We start from the raw sequence: 14,283 nt of genomic DNA on the forward strand, positions 1-14,283 counted from the left end.
TGATACAACGCTGCGCCAAGTCCAGTTGTGCTGGCGTCCGTATGAAGGGTATAAGGCAGTTTGGGGTCAGCAAAAGCCAGGACTGGTGCACTACTGAGCTTTTCGATGATGCGTTAAATGCAAGATCGCAAGAAGGAGTCCACCTATCATTGAAAGGTGTCTTCGGGTCATGATACTGATGTTGCTTGTCTTTATGTTTTGGGCTTTTGTGCAAAGGAGGGTATCCGGAAGTTAAGTCAGTTAATGGCTTAACTATGCTTGAATAGTTTTTTATGAAGCGCCTGTAGTACCCAGAAAAACCAATAAATGAAAGTAGTTGCTTGAGGTCACAAGGAACAGGCCAAGTACGTAGGGCTTCTACCTTCTCAGGATCGGTCTCCACTCCTCTGCTAGACACAATATGACCAAGATATTTCACCGAAGTCTGGAAAAACTTGCATTTATCAATGGAAAATTTAAGTCCATATTCTTTTAAGCGGTTGAGGACTTTCAGTAATCGAGCTTCATGTTCTTCAAGTGTTTTAGAAAACACGATGATGTCATCAAGAAACACAATCACTTCATGGAGATTCATGTCACCCATGCATTTCTCCATGAGTCGTTGAAAGGTGCTAGGAGCATTAGCAATTCTCTGAGGCATCCTATTGAATTCCCAGAAACCCATGGGGCATACAAACGCTGTCTTGGGTTTGTCTTGCTCGGCTACTTCAATTTGGTAATACCCGGATTTTAGGTCGAGCACTGAAAACCACTTGGAACCATTCAGAGCAGAGAAAGTTTCTACCAGATTTGGAAGGGCGTAAGCATCTTTCACTGTCTGATTGTTAAGTTTTCGGTAGTCTATACAAAGCCGAACGTCTCCATTTTTCTTACGTACAACTACGATAGGTGAAGAAAAAGGCGAGGTTGACTCTCGGATCACACCTGCTTGTTGAAGTTCTTTGAGATGCTTACGAACAGCTTCTAGGTCATTTGGGTGTATAGGACGAGCTCTGTGTTTGAAAGGCGTTTCATCTGAAAGTTTGATGGTGTGTTCTACCTGATTGGTTCTTCCGAGGTCCAAGTCATTTTGAGCAAAAACTTCGGGCAGCTGATTTAGTTTTGCTGTTATATGCTCCTTCCATTCAGCGCTAATTGGAGAAGACTCAAAATTGAACGACAGCTTAACTTCAGTTTCAGTTTTGGATCTGGTGAGTCCCGCGGATTGTGCTTGAGAAAGGACATTTTGGAATGCACTAACCTCTCCGATAACACACTTCTGAGGGATTGTCACGTCATGGTCAGACTCGTTTGTAAGCACGACAGGAACAAGGTAAGGTGCTCTTTCAGGTAAGTCTATTAAACAAGGTTTAACAAGTATACCACCAGGTAAGGCTGAAATTGATGGGTACTCCAATAGGACAGACTTCTCACTGTTATTGGCCGAAATTGCCACAGTGCCATCGACCACTACAGTTTTACCTGCAGGGACCAACTGTGGCTTTCTGTTTTATGCATCGTCACTAAACCAAGGTTACGGTTTTGTGACTGTCTGTTTCGTAACTCAAGAGCGTTCAACACTGCCCTGTAACCAGGTAGCATTGTTGGTGGCAGTTCAGAAAAGGCATCACGGTGTAGCTCATATAGCACGTCCAACGTGTTTGTGCCTATAAGAACTAGGGACTGAGCAGCTGCACGTACATCAGGGACAACTAAACCGAGTGTCGGCACTTCGGCTTCGAGGCCCAGGAAATCTTTTGGGAAAGTGATATGCATCTCAACGTATCCTAGGTAAGGTACACGTTGGCCATTGGCTCCTTCAACTTCTAGCAAGTCGTGAAGTGACTTAATTGGGTAATTCGACAGATGCTGTCGGTAGTAAGATTCAGGGACAGTAGTCACCTGGGACCCAGTGTCTAACAGACAGTTAACTGTATGACCGTTAACTCTAAGTTCAGCTGTACTTTTTGTGCCAATCAGCCCACAGGGAAGGCTGAAAGAGTCTGTTCTTAAATGTGACTTCATTTTGGCACATTTTTTTGATGGAGTATTTCGTTTTGGTTTGATGGGACCTGTGAATTCTGGATCAGCCTCTGTTTGTCCCACAACAGGGGCGGATTCTAGTTTAAAGGAGGTGGGTCATTCTGACTGTCCCATATCTGTCTTCTAGCTTTCAGTTCTTTTCGTTTTGCTTCCACCAAAGCTGCATTTGGCTCTGACTCACAGGTCGCTACAATATGTCCGTCCTCCCCACATCTGAAGCAGTACCATGGCTTGGGTCTGGAACTTTGGCGGCTTGTCGAGGGCAAATATTCGGGTTTAACATGGTCAGGTTTTTTAATTTCAGGACCTTTTGTCTTTTTTGGGGTTGCTGACTTCTTTTGCTTCATAATTGCGGTTAATTGGCTCTTCAGATCAGCAACTTGCTTTTTCAGCTCTCTTAGGCAGCTTGACTCTGCTGCTACGCTTATATTTGCGTCGATGACGGTCTGTTCATGGGAAACTGCTTTTGGTTTTGTGGTACTAAAGTGTCTCTTCATTCGTGAGCTTTTAACCTCTTGTCTGTTTTCTGCCGTGCGAAGAAAAAGCAATAACTCTGCATAGGTAGGGGGATCTTTATTTTTCAGTTCTAGCTGCAGTTCTGTTAATAGGGTGTCATCCCAACAACCCCTGTTAAACTGTTTTAGAAGCTGTTTGTTCACGTCCTGGGGCTCAAGACCACCTCTACGTACTGCGAGACTAAGTGCCACCTGCAGACGGTGGAGATATGTGGATGGTTTTTCTCCATGATCTTGGAGTGTATTCATGAACCGGACAAGTAATTCCTCACCATCTTCAACAGCGCCGAAAGCTGAGTCCAAAAGCTCAATGTAGTCAGCCGGCGTGGCTTCTGGTCCGAGAGGGCGGACTACATCAGACGCAGGAGAGAGAAGGCTTTCAAGTATTTTACGTGTCTTGTCTAGCTGAGACAGAGAAGAATCGTCAATCATTAGATTAACATGAGAACGCCACGTTTCATAATCTGCCTCACTGTAGGGTCTAGGAGTTTTGCCAGAAAAAGCTCGTATTCTTAAAGCTACATGAGTAGAGGAAATTTTTTCCACATTTTTCACCACATGTTCAACTACAATTTTCTGAATCTCTGGGGGATTAATATCTGTTGCAGTAAATGTTGGTAGGATAATGTGTGGTTTAGGAGGGCTTTGTAAGATTGTCTTCATAGGTTTAGGTGAACTAAACACTCTAGTTTGGTGTAAAGGTGAAACTCCACTCTGACTGGGTTCAGCTACTATGTTGGGTTCAGCCATTACATTAATTTGATCTAAGGTCCAATTTTCAAGATCAGTTTCTGTTGTCAATGTGGACTCAATAGATTTTCCTATGGTGGACATAACTTCTTTCAAGACTTCTTCAAAGTCTTTTCCACTCAGCTTAGCTAAGCCTTTCAGATCATTGAGGTAAGTTTCAGTAAAACTGCCTCCTATGGTTCTAGTGTACACGTCGTTTAGAGCTTGTATGTGATACCTGACTTGTGGATCATTCGTGGACAAGAGGTACGGCAATTCCAGTGCTAACGATTTAACGGCTACACCAGACTCAAATTCCACGACTTGACTTCCGTTAAGTTCAGATAAGCTATCATTAATGGTGAGTGTTCTGTAAATAGAGCCATGTTGTTCCAGAAATTCGTAAACTTCTTTGTCTCTTTCCGTACCGGTAACACCACTAACAACTACAGCATTTGGTATTTTAACACCATTCTCCTCAACAAACTCCATACTGACTATGGGTGAAAATTATTCAAAGATGTTCAATGTTGTCTCACAACCTTATGCTCCTGGCTGGCTCGCCAGCTTATGTAACCTCACGTAGATTTTACTAGAGGTGGTTCACATGAAAATCTTTGTGGTTTAACACCGAGTGGACCAGATCAAAAGATTCTAGACTCTGAGGAGCAAGTGGTGGAGTGACAACATGGACCAAGCAAGGTAAATATAACAATGGTTTATTACCAGCATTTGTAACCCACTTAATATATAACAAAGCGCTTTGTGAAATAAAATAAAATGAAATAAAATAAAATAGTAAAATGAAATGTCACCAGTCTGTGTTTGTTCAGTCAGTCAGTCAGCTTGACAAATGTTCATGAAATCCTTGTCAGTCAGATCTTGGGTTGAAGTTGAGCTCAGGTGAGTGACAGACCAGTTAATCACCGGCTTGATGGTTCGGTTGGGCTGGGGCTTGCCATCCAGAACTGGAACAAGAATCTTCAATTCACCGAGGTGAATCAATCCAAAATAAAAAAACCTGACCTAGAGAAGGTCAGAATACAATATTTTAACACTGAACTGTTGTTTACAATCTGCATTAGTCCCATGAAATCAATTCCTTTACAATTAAATCACACGTTGTACAACAATTAATTCAGTTCAAGTAGGTACCATAAGATAATGAAGTCACTAAATTACCAATAAATCAGTTGAAATGAGTTTCCAACAAGAAATTCTGTAATAAGCTTCAACTTCTTTTCATATCACAATTTTATAAACTGAGCAATAGTGTTTTAGTTGGTCATTTAAAACACTCATCACCTCCACATCTATAACCATCTTTCCAGTTAAGGTAAAACTGCAGGAACTAATATTTAAGTGCCAAGTTAGTTCTAACGGCTGTTGAAGGTTAGCAACGGGGCTAATATAGCTTAGCATGAATTAACACACATACACACTAATAGACTCACCAAGAAAAGTCAGCTTGGTTTACACGGGGTTTCCCAAGGGTAACGGCAAATCACGGTCTTCGGACCTCTGTATCTCTACAGCGTAACAAATAACTTGTCACTATTACACAGCAACAGTACCTAAACATGAAAATTGTGTCCGCTTACCGAACTTGGAGTAATTGTTTTTCAAGTAACGGCTGCTAGTGCATCCTAGTTTGCTCTTCACGGCAAGTGCTTCCTCGTCAGCGTCTCAGCGTGTCTGAAGGCAAGTGAAAGCTGCGTAGCGAGCAGCAGAAAGTGCTAAATTCTATTGGCTGATGCAATAGCTGGCTAGCCACGTGATTGGTTAGTCAGTTGCTACCTGAATTTTACTGGAACTTTCTATTTACTCGATTTTAGCTTTTCTTATTTGACTATTTTCAAGAAGTTTGTATTTTCTTTTCTTTTTCTTTTTTTTTAACTATGAATGTATGAATGCTTAGATTTCTATTTATCTTATTTGGTCTTTTATCCTGTTTTAACTGGTTTGTAAATTTCCATTTATATTTCATTATTCATTCTAATTATGTAATGATGTTTCTATTGTAATCTGGGTTTTACACCGGGTTACACCAGGCTGACAAACTATTAGATATTTCATTTATGATTGATCTTTGTTGTGTTTATTGACCTTTGTGAAGCGGTTTTGAAGTTTGTTAAGTTTTACTGTGATTGAACGTGCTTCGGAAGTTTAAAAGTGAAAGTTGCCCACGCACGCACGCACGCACGCACACACACACACACACACACACACACACATTCTGGTTTTCAGTGTTTGGGAGGACACCCACATCCCACATACACGGTCAGGTCTTTGCTCCCTCAGACAAAGGGACCAGCCATTTTGTTTCAACTACCTCCATTTTGTTACATCACATCAGATCATTATTTCACATTATCATTCCATTGTTTCATTACTTGTTATTCATTTGATAAACTAAGTTGGTGGATGTTAATTAGCTAACACTTTGGAAGGAGCTGAAGTGGGTATATTAGTTAATAAATGTTATTGCCAAATAAGCACTTGTCTCAAGTGAGTTTGTTTGTGTTGATATAGAATAACTGCAGCTCGTTAAAGATTTCACGGAAAGTTTAGACAAGATTGATAAGAGGTGTGGATTCATTGTTCCCCTGTTAAAGGGGTGGTGCCCCGAGGATATCCCCGGATATCCTAATTACGTAATAAAATCGGTAAATATTTCCATATTTACGAATTTAATTGAAGAATCCAAAAAGTAAGTAAAAGCTTACAAATCATTAGTTGACTAATAATCACAACAGTTGCATGCCTGACTAAGATTGATGACATTTTAAATTTGGATTCATATGAATTATCAAGTCATCTTTTTTAGTTAAAAAGCAAGAATGAAGACAATTATGCAACAGGATAATAATATTAAAATTAATTGAATAATGACATCAGCTTAGACTGTAGGAAAGAAATGTGCGAGTGTAAATCAAATCAAATAATGGTGAAACGTACAATCACCAGCAAGGTGTAGATCTAGGCTGATGAAACAGTCCTCTACCATTAGTGTTGACCTGCTAATTCTTCAATAAGCCTGTTAGCCACTGAAGCAACCCTTATTATTTTTACACCAGCACTTCTGATTGACCTCACCATTAATTCTTTCACCCAACAAGTATATTACAAACTCAACAAAATACCAGGGTTTGGATCCCTTAATTTGAAATTGTATCTTTTAAAATTCATGAAAACACAAGGTCAGTAACCTTTGCTCATACAAGTATAATTAATTTTCATTATTAATATGAAATAATATAAAAGAACCTTAGAAAATCATTTCATACCACACCAAAGTAGAGCATGTTCATTGTAGCCCTTGTGTTCCCCCAATCTCCCACTGCTGTCAATCACTTCATGTCACGGCCTGCCTCCATCTGCTGTGAGTTTGGTCAGCGCTGTGTTCACAGGTGGGCGTGGCACTCATCACAGCTGTCTGGAGTTCCACTAATCGGAGCCTCAAGGATTTAAGGAGCGGTGTGACTCAACTCCAGCGCTGGTTGATACTCTCATATGGGTAGCATCTAGCCTCGTAATCGGTCCTGGTTCCTTGTCCTGAGCTAATGAGTTTTTGTTCCTGTTCCAGTTTCCTGCCCTGTATCACCTACCTTGTCTGGAGTTGTCTCTCGTCTCACCGCTTAAGGATCCTCTGGTCTTCGCTCTTCACACCTGCCTGCCTGTCCACGTTCAGCACTGTCCTCACCACTCTAACCTCTCCCAGTTCGCCTCCGCACAACTCCTGGTCTTTGACCGTAAGAACTCTCAGACACTCAGTCAGATTCTCCTGGTTCTCTGGTTCTGGCCTCGCTCACCTCTCCTCTTGTCTTTTATAGATTTTGGTCTCGTCCCGTTCTCGTGTTTCAGACGCAGCCTTTAGTTCCAGTTTGTTCTCTTATTCCTTTTTTCTTAAAATAAAACACTTATAATTTACTTACCATTTCCTGTTGTGATTCTTCATGTCCTGAGTGAAACTCATTACCCACAACATGACACTTTACTGTAATGTAAAAATCCCAATCCACTTCACTCATCCAGCCGCAGCTAAAGCCGACCCAGTAGTAAACACATATACTAATAATTGCACTTTCACTTTCAGATCTCAGTTGTGATTTTCCTACATATAAAGCTTAAACTAAATATTTTCATTACAGGAACATTACAGTAGTTGTGATGGTGGACCACTGATGGGAAATAATGTTAGTGAGTACAAAAGTTAGACATACCTGAAATAAGAAGACTTTTCTTTTCATAAAATATGAATCATAAACATTGACATAATATACGTGCACATCTTCTTTCCATAGGCTCCAATATCACTTTTTTGAGCCCAAATGGGAGGTGGCCACCACCGCCATTTTGACCGTGTCACAGGTTCCGTCAAGCCCAGACAATTCCATAAAAGGGAAGAGAGGTGGAGCTGAGGGTGGGGCTGTAAGGCTGGGATCAACTGACGACACCCGGTCGAACTAGCTACAAGCTAACCTGAAGCTAACCCAAAGCTAATGTGGAGGTGGGAGCTAAGCTGACGGAGGTAGCAACCTAGCTACAACCGGAGTTAACTGTGCACAACACCAGAGCTTCTGAGTCAGAGATACGCCGGGCTGACCGCTGGGTAAAACCAGGTAGAACACAGAGGTCTCGGAGGCCTCCACAAGCCGGCAGCTGCACAGCAGACAAGCGCCGCTGCGCAGAGCTGCCGCTGGGGAGAAACGAGTGGAAAGGTTTCCATCCCAGAGCTCCACAAGCCGTCAGCCCGCCGCAGCGCACAGAAGTCGCGATCAGACAGATGCGCCGAGCTGCGGGGAGAAGTGGCGTAATTTGGCGGTTCTGGCTTGCCATAAGAAATAGCCGTCAGCCCGCCGCAGCACACAGAAGCCGCGATCAGACAGAGATGCGCCGAGCTGCTGGGAGAGCCAGCCGTCAGCCCGCCGTAGCACACAGAAAACGCGATCAGACAGAGATGCGCCGAGCTGCTGGGAGAACCAGCCGACATTCCGGGTGGAAAACATCGGTCTCCCGAGAGCTCCACAAGCTGATAGTGGGAACTCAGCTCCACCAACATGTTATATTTCAACCCATTTTCTAAAGTGCAGCAATATGTTAAATGCACTGGGTTTTACCCTATTACATTTAAATTTCATGGTTAAACAGTACATGTTAAAATCTAAGCTCAGCTCAGCAGTGACATAAATTACATTAATATAATTTTACTTACCGAAAAAAAAAGAAGTGGAGACTCCTTGGATGCTCTATTAGTGCAATTAATGCCACAGCAAGTCATTTTGTCCAACAATTGCACAAATAATATCCAAACAAGAATACACAAACACAGAGACTCAAAATCCCGGAACAGTTTTCAAGCCAGACCGAGGCTCTACTGAGGCCTTTCCACGGAGCTAGCTCTGTGGTCACGTGGGTCGGAAGCTCATTAATTATACAGAATTTTAGGCTTTTAATACACTTAAACAGAAGAGTGAGAAAAAAATTCACCCCCCTCAGAGTTGTCATGAGTGTAAACTAGATAATTTAAACAAAAAACATGTTTTGGTACCAGGCTGTAAACATGTTTATTTCTGCTGTGAAATTGGCATTTTTAACATGGGAGTCAATGAGGATTTGCTCGCTTCTGACACCAGCCCCCAGCGGATGAGGGTGGAACTGCAGTTTTTGCTACTTCCGGGTTGGCTTCAATTTTAAAGCTGCATTATGGGGGCTTGATCATAAAGGAAACGTTTGAACCCATAAATTGATTTTAGTGCCTTCTTTTGGTGTGTTTGATGTTTTTTCTTTTGTTTGGAAAAAACCTCTTTACTAAGGAGGAATCCCTGACTCGGTGGGAGCAAATGAACACACTCGAGGTTTCTGGTCTGAATTCTGAGTGATCTGCTGTCGAACCATCTCTGTGCTCTACCTTCAGATATCTGTCACAGGGACTGCTCTGCACTGAATCAATATCCAGTTAATTTCAGGCCACACTCTGATCCCTCAGCAGTGGCTCGTACATACCGGCCTCCTCTCTGGAGGAAAGCTGTCAATGAGCTGAATGTCGGCTGAAGCTCTGGTAACGGAGCGCTAGACAAACCTGATGATTTTTCTGCTCCAAGAAACAGGCCTCCGTCTATGTTTCTATGTTAGCTGAACAACTGATAAAGTGAAATGCAACATATTTGAGTAATTGCATAGTAGAGCGACTTGCGATGTTAATTTTCTTTTTTGGCATTTGCATTTGCAGTGCATTACATCAGCTCTTCCAGAATGCTATGTCTGAAATTTAGATTCAAATTAACCGTAATAATGAGAGGGAAGGAAAATTTGTGGGATCCATTTGCAACGAAAATATTATTTTCTAAAGGTTTGGGTGAGATGAAGCACTTAGTTAAAGTTGGTTCTTCATAATTTCTGCCTTCAAAGAATTATTTAAGGCACTGATTGCTTTGAATAAGCCAGAGAAATATGGTTGTGTGTTGACTTCACTAAACAAACTACATTTTGTAGCAAATACCCTAAAAACACAGTAAGTTAAATTAATTCAAAAAATAAATTATGAATGTGGTCATTTTTCAGAGTCTCATCCTCTCATCAGCAAAAAGCTGTGTTAAAATATGTTGAATCTCCAAACCATTAGAAACTCAATTCATAACAACGTATGCTTACTTTTCCTGTGAAGAAATAAGTTTTGGAAGCAACATCTTTCAAGAAACAGAATACGATTAAGCTGTCGGAAATAGTGGCTAGAATAGAGCTGGCAGAATTTGATGTGTTCTACCAATCAGAAAATGTCTAACAAATCATTTCCCGTACTGGGAGCCAATCAAGATGAACCTATGATAGTGGGCCTGGAGATGCCTTAGGAAAAATCCTTGCCAAATCTGCTTATAGTACGCCTTTTGCCGGTCAGCTTTGGCAGTTTTCGGATTTTATTTTATCAACACAAAAAGAGGACGGTTTTGTCATCTAATTTAAAAGCCGTACATTGCGATTTAGACCGTCATTTTTGACAACTGGCTGTCCAAATGATGGCAAGACGGTTTGCTAGCTAATACGATGCGGTACAATCATCATACAGATCATTTTTAAAATATGAACTGTCACTCAGAGTTCAACATCCAGGCTGAATGTGAAAATAGTCTTTTACCCTGATTTCCTGCATTAGCTGTCAATAGAAAATAGAGAAGGAAACACTTGTATTAGAAAAGCCACACAGATCTACGTCACACTGAAAACTAGCCTTCATGGATTGACCCATCTTGGCTCACGTTGAGGAAGGCTGTTGTTGGTTTGGTGCAAGGGGACTGTCAGGGACAGCCACAGTCGTGCAGCTTGTGAAAAAAAAAAAACATAAGGAGCTTGGCTTCAATCAACATAAAACAGCACATTGAGAGCAGAGACCACCCCCTTTATACCGTTGTGTAACCTTTTGTGAAAAGCATGATCGCACCACGTTACGGCCAAAGGGTGACCACTTATAAACGACCAAAGTCTCCCTGATGCTGCCTCAGCTTTGTGGGAAACTGGCCCCATTGTTTGATGAAAGAGGCTTCTGATGCTCAAGGTTTGTTCCTGTGCTTATGTGCTTTCCATCAGTCTGGCACTCTCTAGCCATTTATACGATTCAGTCATTTCAGCCACCTTAGCTGATCATCGATGGTGCCATACCTGATGACGTAAGTTTATTAACTGCAGTGGAATTTCAGAGCTTGGACCTTTTCAAGATGGGGACAACAAGCTATAGTCTTGGCTGCTCTTGTTCTAGCTGTTAGGGCTTTACTCCTGTTGGACATAAAAACGTTTCGTCTGAACAGACGCCATCAAGGAAGCTATCTACAGTTATTCATAGTTTTTACTTGAGAACACACTTCAGAAAGGCCTTTTGTATACTTGTCATGTTGGAACCTTTTTTATAGTGACTTCCTTCCTTCACGTCGTAACTACTGCTGCAGTTTTAAGGTTCAAACACATTAACGTGATGATTCTTACTGATTAGGAGGAATGCTTTCCACATGAAGCCACATTGATGTTTCTTTTGACACGTGTGCAAGATGTATATCGGATCATAACTAAACAATGAAATGTGTCCATAAATATTTATTAAATTAATAATGGTCATGTGTTGTATTTAACTTGTTTGTCAACTAGACAGAACAATGCTGCAACTAATAAAATACCATCGCTACAGATTGTAGCATCATTGTGCTATATAATACTGCAGCATCAATGGGCTTTTTATTAGAGAAAGATTTTCTCTTTGATTAATAATCCTTGAAGTCGCTGCAATGGTTCAACAGTAGCTAATAAGAGAAAACAGGAACACAGCAGAGGAGCAAGATGGAGCAATAGAAGGTGATGAATTCAGGCCAGCTGTTTGCCAGAGCAGAAGGTTTCAGGAAGTATTGTTTGTATGAGTCAACTTGGATGGCTTCCAGGAGGGCTGAGTAATATTTATCACAGCAGCAGGAATCAGTCGCTCATCGCCAGATGGAGAAAAGGCTCCCTAGAACAACTCACTGCCTGTTTCTCTGTTGGTTTTTCTTCTTGTCTGGGATATAAATAAGGTGGATATGACATTTTAACTTACAATAGAAAGGCTCTGAAGTAAGATAGTCCACTCTCTCTAAACGGTAAATAAATGTCTGATTTTAGACCTTATGTGGGAAAATACAAATGAGCCAACCCAGATGTTTGTACATTGGTGTCAAATTCATTGTAAACAGCTGACATTTTTCACGTGAATCTTTTACTTGGAGCTACCTGTGAATTTATCCAGCACTTACAAGCCAAACTACTTTACAAAACACACAGCTTCTATCATTTATGATCGTTGTGGAAGTGATGCTGCCAAAGTGCTTTTATGAACTCTAAAAGCACCAGAATAACTTTTCTATTTGCAGGATTGTTTATGTGTTGCTAAACTCAAATGAGAATAGATGGTGTCCATTGATAACTGTGGTGACATCCAACACATTAAGCACCAGAAAAATTGCATTAGGTTTGGTCGGGAGTGGCGCTTCCCGTTGATGGTCCTTTCGATTAATGGGCCTGATGCCCTCTGCTACTGTAACGCAATCCAGTCTAATGCAAATACACTCGGGACATTTTTTCCAGCAAACTCTGCTCTGTTTTTGCATTTATTTTTATTATTTGGGAAAGGAATATGTTTACTGGTGATGTTGATGATGATGATGATGGTCAGAGTTGGGGAGTAACAGAACATTTACTGCCATTGTTTAGAAGACAAATGATCAGTAACTGTAATCTGTTACAGATACTATTTTAAAACATGGTATTTAGAATAGGGTTACTTTCGTGATTCCATTGGAATACTTGCGTGTTTTCCACTTTCCACCCGAAAGATGAATAAATACATTTTGGGCAAAGTGTGTCTCTGCGTTGTGTAGAATATATAGTCTGGCCATGGTTCATTGACGGCTCTCAGTCATGGGGTGGGATCTACGGTTGCCTTTCAAACTGTCTCCACATGTTAGCAGATAACAAACAACGTGACATATTCACCACTCAGAATGTCAGTCAAAGAGGCAGTCCACCATACTTCCAGGGCTGCCAACTCTCACACATTCAGTGTGAGACACATGCATTTGACCCTCTTCACACACTCTCACTCCACACTTCCAATACCTCGCGTTGAACATTCGAAACACACAATGATGATTATGATGGTGATAATAATGATGGTGATGGTGATGATAATGATGATGATGATGATGATGATGATGATGATGATGATGATGGTTGTTGTGGTGGTGATGATGTTGGTGACGGTGATGGTGGTAATGGTGATAATGATGGTTATAATGGTGATGGTGATGATCATGATGATGATGGTGGTGGTGTGACGGTGATGGTGATAATGGGGATAATGATGGTGATGGTGACAGTGATGGTGATGATCATGATGATGATGGTGGTGGTGATGGTGATGATGATGGTGGTAATGGTGATAATGATGGTGATGATGGTGATGGTGACAGTGATGGTGATGATCTTGATGATGATGGTGGTGGTGGTGATGGTGGTGATGACGGTGATCGTGATGATAGTGGTGACGGTGATGGTGGTAATGGTGATAATGATGGTGATGGTGACAGTGATGATGACAGTGATAGTGATGGTGATGGTGATGATGAAGATAATGGTGGTGGTGATGGTGATGATGATGGTGGTGGTGGTGAAGGTGATGGTGGTAATGGTGATGATGACAATGATGGTGATGGTGGCGATGATGATGATGGTGGTGGTGATGATGATGATGGTGGTGGTGATGGTGATGATGGTGATGATGACAGTGATGGTGATGGTGGCGATGATGATGATGATGATGGTGATGATGATGGTGACAGTGACGGTGATGGTGGCAATGATGATGTTGATGATGATGGTGGTGGTGATGATGATGATGGTGGTGGTGATGGTGACGATGACAGTGATGGTGATGGTGGCGATGATGATGATGATGGTGACAGTGACGGTGATGGTGGCGATGATGATGTTGATGATGATGGTGGTGGCCGAGAATAGATACATCAATCAACTTCATGGTTGTCATTATTTTGTTGACCGTGCAGATATTTCCATTTTTGCTCAGAAATGCACATCACACATTTCAAATTTATGCTGTAATATTAACTAATTCAGCTTGTAGAAATTCAGGTTTCTCATAATACCTCTAAGGATCTTTTTTGTGACACCTCAAAACTCTTATCTGCTCTTCTTAGGTTATTCTAATTGCTTACAGCAGCATCCTCAGCTTCAACAGCCGTGGCATCATCTCCTTAAGCTCAGCTTCCTCAGCAGAAATTACCTTGTATTACCCAATGCAGATTGCCTGAAAACTAAACCAAGCAGTTTATCCATAATAATACAACTTTAACCAGAATGTCCTGAGAGCAACCTATTTATTATGCTCCTTGTTACGCGTTTGCAGTTACAAAACATGTAAGGCAATCACAAACTCCCCACAAACAAGAGGAACAACAGCATATAACATTTTCTTCCCTGTGAA

This window comes from Nothobranchius furzeri, chromosome 9, assembly GCF_043380555.1.
Source record: "Nothobranchius furzeri strain GRZ-AD chromosome 9, NfurGRZ-RIMD1, whole genome shotgun sequence".
Classification (NCBI taxonomy): domain Eukaryota; kingdom Metazoa; phylum Chordata; class Actinopteri; order Cyprinodontiformes; family Nothobranchiidae; genus Nothobranchius; species Nothobranchius furzeri.